At 42.0% G+C, this 8,070-nt stretch overlaps 1 long non-coding RNA gene across 3 annotated transcripts; it reads right to left on the bottom strand.

Moving 5' to 3' along the window:
* Positions 1-3,443: 3,443 nt before the first annotated feature.
* Positions 3,444-6,870, bottom strand: LOC123136714 (uncharacterized). 3 transcript variants are annotated; one of them, XR_006467241.1, is made up of 3 exons: positions 6,212-6,854; positions 5,095-5,203; positions 3,444-4,539 (listed from the first exon to the last, which is right to left on the bottom strand). It is a non-coding gene; the product is annotated as an uncharacterized lncRNA (long non-coding RNA). The 3 variants fall into 3 exon arrangements; XR_006467239.1 differs by having other exon boundaries at positions 3,444-3,935; positions 4,262-4,539; positions 5,095-6,805; XR_006467240.1 differs by having other exon boundaries at positions 5,095-6,870.
* Between the last annotated feature and the right edge of the window lie 1,200 nt (positions 6,871-8,070).

The raw sequence follows: 8,070 nt of genomic DNA, 5'->3' as shown, positions 1-8,070 counted from the left end.
TGAAACAAATTGATCAACCATGAGTGCACACACTATTGACCATGTATATCTCAATTACGCTAAAGTCCCTCAAATATAGACACCTCACTCTTTATCTGAAGCCACCCCCCTGCCCACACACACACACACACATAGAGAAGTCGTTCTCTCCCCCAATCACCAACACACGAGCACATTAACACCCCTCTCTCTTCTAAAGTCCGGACCCCAATATAGGTCTCTATCACTTTGTCTCTCGGGCATGCACACATCTCTTCCCCCACTCTCTAGGCCTCCCGGCATATCTCTTTCCCAAGCACACGCACTATGTAGAGTGTATCTTTCCCATACACACAAAACGTCGCCCCCAAACGTCTATCTCCCTAGTTATGTGGTTCTCGCACACTCACCTCACACACCACCTCCACTTCAAACAAGCACACTTTGTCTCCTTGTGTACCACTCTTCTCTTTCTATCTCTACCACATGCGGACCCGCCCTAGCTCCTTCCCTGTATACATATATGTCGTGACTCTTTCCATAGCTCCCTAATGTATCATTGTTCTTGATCTCGCACATTGTTCTCTACACCATCTATTCTAGATCTCTCATGAAGTCCCTATCACACACACGATGACTCGCTTCCCTTGCGTCTCCGCACATAGGCCAATTTCGAACAACATCAACATTGTCTCCCTATCTATACGCCATTTATGGACACAAACGACCCCTCTCGCCCCCTCTCTTCCTCTCTCTCTCTCTCTCCGTCACTAGCTCTCTCTCTCTCTCTCTCGCTCTCACACCCCTCTCCCACACACACACTCGATGTCTCTTCCAAATAGTCTGCTTCCCCCACCCGCACCCATGCTATCCCGCTACTACACGTCACACCATTCCCCCTTCCCTTATACTAGGTTTACATCATTAGTGGTCTCTCTACTCCACATACACACACACTCCCTCTCACACACAAACGCGTGCACAAACACACACAAACACGCACAAACACCCATTTATCTGGATCCTCATCTCTCCCCATGTCCGCATGTGTATCTCACACACTCACTCTCTAATTATGTATATGTGTCTCCACGTTACACAACACAAAGCCCCATGTACATGTCTCTCTCTATCCTCCACACACATAGACACAAAGAATCCGTTATCATTGCCTCAGTCTCTAGACATATCACACACGCACACTGTCTCTCTCTCTCTCTCTCGTAAACATGATCAACAAGGGTTTCCCCGTGAATAACTTACCGTCTATTCATCAACAGTCGTGGAAGTACGGCAAACACGAGATGTGAAAAAGAATAAATCTACACATGATTAGACCACCTAGTATGACTACTAGGACTAGAGCAAGCCAAAAAGTGTGTCGCCGTCACCCCCTCCTTATCGGGGACGGGAAAACCTTTGTTTTACACAGTCGAGAAGTCATTGTGCTAAGGCCCCACATGTTGAGGCGTTGAATAGAATGTAGATGCTAGTTTACAGAAACAAGTTTCGATAATACGTTTGTATATCCATGCTTATATTTCTTCTCTTATAAAAAACCGAGTTGGTGATGATGGTACGCGTGCCATCTTGCAATATAGACCGTCCGATCTATATCTGATGGATGGAAATTAAGCTAAAAGATACCCGCACCCCTCTCCACATTTGCAGACAAGGCCTTCCCTCGTTCATCCTTATCTCCAACAACCTCATTGTTAAGCAATTAAGAAAGGAAGCCTCTAGAACAAACTGGCCTGGTGGCCGCTGTCGGCGTCGTCAATCCCCATGCCTCCGCCCAGTCCGACCACCAATCACCACCACGCCCCACTCCTCTTCACCTTATCTCATATTTCTCGAGATATCATTAGTTTTTACATATGGGATTACTCCCGCATGGGTCAATCACAACAAGTGTTTTATAAAAAAATGCATCTTGATGTTCTGTGCAATTCACGGATCTTGCTATTACTCCTACAGAAGACTAAGTTAGTGATGATGGTGTGTCTGCCATCCGTCATTTCTGACCATTAGATCTACATCTAACGACTGTGAGGTAAGTTGTTGCTGTCGGATTTCGGGTTCCAGCAGACCCTCAAGGTTCGAACTCTGGGGTGCGCGCGGAGATCACACCTACTGCCTACCCGTGTCTCGTCGCCTCGCAAGGATCTAAACTACACGAAGAACAACACAAAGGACACAAGGTTTATACTGGTTCGGGCCACCATTGTGGTGTAACACCCTACTCCAGTGTGTGATGTGTGGATTGCCTCTGGGGCTGATGATGAATAGTACAAGGAAGAACAGCCTCGTGAGGGTCTGTTCTTGGCTGGTGCGATGAACTGCTAGGGGGAGTTCAATCGCTTCTCTCTCTATCTATCTTTCTATCCTCGTTCCTTCGATCCCTCTACACTTTGGGCGGCTAGTCCTATTTATAGGCGGAGGCCCTGGGCCTCTTCCCAACTATTGAGTGGGAAGGGCGCCAACAGTTGGCCATTTTGAAGGGGAACATCTAGTACACTTATCCTGACTAAAGTTGGTCCTCGCCTGCCAAAGACCCTGACGATGACACCGGCTCGGGCTCCACGATGACCTCCATCATGTCGTCCCGCTGGTCTTGGTCTTGTTGCACCGAAATGGTTGCCTTTGCTTGATACCCTTGCCTGCGCTTGCCCCCTTTGCACCAAAGAGGAAATAAGGACTTTGCGCAGGCCGGCGCCCGCCTGGCCTTGGTCGTCATGGCTTGCGTCATGGGCACCTCGTGAGGTACCCCGCCTTGATCTCTCCGCCTCCTCGCGAGCCAGCCTGACGAGACTGTGCCCGAGGAAGCCTCCTGTCATCCGCCCCGCGGGGCTTGGCCCCTCGCGAGGGTCTTGAGCATGTGTTGATGAAGATGGGCCGTACTGGGCCACTCCTTGAGCCACGCCGCAGGCCGCAGGCATGCAAGTCTGGGTACCCCCGTTCCCAGAACGCCGACAGTTGCCTTTTCTCACCAACATCTCACTTGTCTACCAATTTGCAGAAAAACCCATAATTAGTATCTTAAAACCAACCACATCCCTCCCTGACCTCACCAAAACAGCCCAAGGAATATATTCTAATTGAAACATAATATATCTCTAGTGATATATGTATATCAAAGTTAGAGTGTTTTGTATCAAGTTTGTGAATAAATATCTATTAATTAATTAATATATAAAAGTACTTGATGGGTTTACCAGAAAAAAGATAATTACCCTAAAAAATTCTACAATAATTAGAGGCATGGCCTTTAATTCGGTGGGCCTAATACCATTGAAGAAACTAGAACGGTTAGATCTTCATTAACCAGGTGGATCCATACTGTACGTATCGTCCCAAACAATCCCTCGATTATGTTCAACCATCCCACGAATAAAAAAGTCACAGCCGTGCCATAATAGAAAAACTGATCAACACACGTTTAAAAGTACACAGCCGTCTTGATGTAAAAAAAAAATACACAGCCGTCCCATAATTAAAAAAACTTATCATCACATGTTTAAAAATATATAACTAGTCAAACGATCCTGACGCAATAACCAAACTCTATCAATATTTTACAAAGACATGTCTCTCCAAACATAAACAAAATCTCACGTTCACGTACATAAATAAAATCTAGACATAATCTCTCCAAACATAAACAAAATCTCACGTTCACGTACATAGATAAAGTCTCTCCGCATCCAAGCAACCTGTCTTTCCATCGAGCAAGTGTGGTCAACTCAGCCATCCGTAAAATACTTTCCCCATGCAATGCTTCGACCATCTCAAAAATGCATTGTCCTTTAGATTTCAGAGTACCCCTATTACATCATCTTCCTCCGGCAAACAACACTTTGACAACTTCCTCCAACAAGTGGCACTTAAGCATTGTCTTCCTACATCGGTCACCTGCACCCCAATCTCATGTCGACTATCCTCAATCATAATCGGCTCTGTCAAGAGATCAGACCATCTTTAGTAAGTACCATCTCACAGAATTATAGCATCCTCCTCTACTATAATCTAGGATTGCGGAACGGCGACCATAGGTCTGAAGTCTATTAAGAAGCAAAGGGTAAGGATACTGCAGTATGATATCTACTTGCAGTATCTAGATCAGATAATGGTTCACATAATATTTGGACTGAATACCTCAGTAATTCTGTCTAAATAAAATACCTCATTAATCAAGTACAAATGGCATAAAAATAACGTGAAAAGTAAGGCAAAAAGTAATAAAAATAATGAATCTTCACAAACTTGAGCATTAATCCATAACCTGTGGTGGACCAACCATTGGGACGAACAGGGCTGGCCGGCCCAGTTCTCAAGCGGCGGAGCAAGATACTCCCATCTCCAAATATCAGCAGGTTCATCGTCATTGATCTTTGTAGTCATCCATGATCCATCTCCCCAAAAAAACACAAATTTGGTTCTACCACTGTTTGTAATAATATTATAATATCATCCTCTTGAACTTTATATTTTCATTCTCTATTGTGCAGGAATAAACAATGAAAAGAAATAGTGGGCCACATAGCATGGAATTTGAGAAACCTGCAAAAGGTTGTTAAAACACATCAAATACACAATCCAACAAGATGAACCGTTACGAATCATGAATCTTTTATATGTGATATCACAAGAATGTTACAACTAGAAAGACAACAATTCCAGTTAGGCACAAGAGGTTCCTAATTGATTTTAGCTTGGACAAGAAAACAATATTTTAACTTATTATCTTATTGATGCAAAACCAGACAATCAACAAAATGTCAAGATTGAAAGGAGAATGAAACTGCAAGAAAAGATAAATAGACAGTCTTCAATCATACATGGGGATGTCCCACACTACACAGCCACACCGAAAGGACAACCTTTTATCCACTTCAAGTAACAAAATCTTCACAAAGTTTTACCCTTATGTGTGTTATCAACTTATCATCCCTTTGGTTCTAAACTTTAACACTAATGATGCACAGGAAGCAACATTATGTTGCTTATGCTTTGCACATCAATTCTGTTGTAGTCCCATTCAACAGATATCTACTGGCCAAATATCAAGCACATATAAATGTAGAGGTGTGCAACAGATCCTTATCAATAAAATACCTTTTTAAATACATAAATAAAGGTGATGACCAAGCCACACTTCTAATTGTTGGAAAATAGTTCAGTTTGAATTGCACTTCAGAGATCCTTACGTCAAAAGATTGCCTTTCTACATGGAAAATGAGCAGCAAGTCATTTTCTCTGATTCTACAGATTTAACAAAGATCATAACGAAAGAAAGAGTAGGAATCACTAAATTTACACACTAGATGGATGTGTGAAGAAGCCAGTGAATTAACATATGCAGAGTCGATACATTGTATATCTACAACGCAATCAGACCTATTTTAAAATTTCGTTTTGAATCTTAATTTGTCTTTGGAAAATATTAAAATTGTAGCTAACCATAAGTATACTAATTATTTTTAAGTTTGTTGAATAGGGGTAGAGGGGCCTCACACTGCCAATGTCATCCCAAGAGTGGAAAAAAAGTGGAGGGGCCATAAACATATTAACACTACACTGTAATCTGTATTTGGCATTCATAACTTACTATCATCATTTAGTACCTTTACCATAAGTCGATGGAAAGAAAATCAAGAGCAACGGGTATACATGATGGTATAAAAACCATAAACAGGAACGTTAGTCACTAAAAAGCACTACCTTATTTAATTATATTAGTTCAATCATACAAAGACAAAAAAGGATAAGAGGAAGGAGGACATGTAGGTCAAAATATTCAATGACCAAGCAGGTTGTCTCTGTCGACGACGGAGAAAATTTTCAGGCTGCCTCGCTTTGGGACAGTGAGGACGCGTCCGACTACACACTTGGGGACAACATTGTCCCCACCAACCTCACACTCGCACGCGAGAGAAGCTAGCACATCCCCTACATGCATGTCGATGGCAAAAGCACCGTCAATTCTGTTATCATGTATGCGCGGACATATGCTTACATTCTTTCCAATTTCACTCCCTAATTATTATCTACCTCATTCAACACCTACGGAGCCCTTAAAAAAATAATCACATTCTTTTTCAAGATCCAAGGAAAAATGAAGAAACAATTTTCACTGAACAGGCATGTCCTTAATTACGTTATGTTCAATCACACAAACAAAGGAAACGGTTCTGAAAAAAAAATGATAGTCAAGGAAAAGGGAAAGAGGGACCTTCGAACTTCAAATAATGTCGCCCATGTGGAGGATGCGTTTGGCTGGCGCTCTAGGGGTGGAAAACGTTTCCACCATCCTCATAATGTACTAAAGATGGATCAAAGATGGCTGCGAGAGACGAAATCCATGCCCACATCACCTGCACGGACGCCGACAGCAACAACACCGCGCAGATGGATGATCTCGCCTACTCCCTTCGCAGCTTGACCTTGGGCCTGCTACCCCTCCATCGCCGTTTACCAGCCTAGGAGACCGAGAAGGCGTACGTGGAGACAAACCAGCCGTCGTTGAAGGTCATCCTATGGCCGGACCAGCGAATCGAGCTGCGGGGGTGGCTGCAGGAGAGGATGAGCAAGCTCATGGCAACGAATCAAGGAAGCAAGCTGACGGGGAGCTATCCGGCGGCAGTAATTTTGGAGTGAACGGAGATAACAAGGAAGAGAGAAAGGGGATCTGGCTAGAGCAACATGCGAGTGCGTGAAGGTGTGAACGTGAAAGAGGATACAGTATTTTTTGGGGTTCGTAGGAAAAAGGATGTGTGGTCGGCTGGTCGCTATGTCCATCTGCGTGAGGCTCTTTAGCTAAATCCGTAATATTCAACCAGCAGAAAAAGTAACTTTTTTTACAGGATGATAGGGAACGCGAACAATTAGCATGATGGGACCCATAATAAAATCAATAATGTTTTGTACATATACTCTCTATGTAAATTAATACTCCGCACCGAAATGTCTCAACCTTAAAACAACTTTGTATTAAAGTTAATGTGAAATTGAGATACTTATTTTAGGATGAAGAGAGTATAAGATAACGTCTTATATTTGTTTACAGAAGAAGTACATCGTAGTATGCACAATGCTTTTCTTTTGGAAATGTTAATGCCCACATGTGTGGGCGTTTGTAGATCGCCCACACGCCTCCATCACCATTCATTTTGCCACGTATGAATGCATGACATCAGCAGAAATTTTTTTGGTTTTTGGCTTAAAAATGTTTTATCTCCTAAATAAAAAAGCGAACTAAAAATTCATTTTCACCATCAAATCCGTCTTGACGAGATCTTCAAAACTAGACCCCATGTTAATATGTTTCAACAAAAAAAAAAATTCCCAGAAGTTGCCATGATGTTTACACTATAGTTTCCATAGTGCTTAAACTAAAGTTGCCATGTGGCAATTTTAGTTTGTAGTTCATGGCAATTTTAGTTTTTTTATGATGGCAATTCCAGTACTTTGACCATGAAAATATTTTTTTTATTGAACCATGGCAATTTTAAGTGCATGTATCGTGCAATTTTAGTTTATGGTGCATGGCAGGTCTAGTTTCTTAATTCTTTGGTTTATAATATGTTAAAATTATTTTTAAATATAAAAGAAAATAGTTGAAACATATCATGGCAACTTCAGTGTAAATATCATGGCAATTCATGTGCAATAGACATGGCAACTTTTAATCAAAAAAAAAATTCGCCGAAATATATCGATATGAGATCTGGTTTTGAAGATCTCGTCGTGAGGGATTTAATGGTGAAAACAGATCTTCAATCGGATTTTTTATTTAAGAGATAAAACATTTTAAAAACTGAAAATCCAAAAAGATTTTCGCATGCATGCATGCGATGACGTGGCAATCTATTTACATTAGAGACGTGTGATGCGTCTCTTTTTTCGCCACACGTGTGGCAGTTATCGGGACCCTTTTCTTTTAATAAAAATACGGCTTTGCTACAACGCAAGTAATGAAAATACTGTGGGCGACCCTTTTTTTCCAGAAAGTGAACAATCCGAAATCAACTATGCCAGCCTGAAAATTCAAGCCACCATTGGCACCGCTGAGTGCACATATTTTATTTTGCA

This window comes from Triticum aestivum, chromosome 6B (assembly GCF_018294505.1).
Source record: "Triticum aestivum cultivar Chinese Spring chromosome 6B, IWGSC CS RefSeq v2.1, whole genome shotgun sequence".
In the NCBI taxonomy this organism is placed as follows: Eukaryota; Viridiplantae; Streptophyta; class Magnoliopsida; order Poales; family Poaceae; genus Triticum; species Triticum aestivum.
The sequence above is the reverse complement of the archived record's forward strand: the minus strand, read 5'-3'. Positions and strand labels throughout refer to the sequence as shown.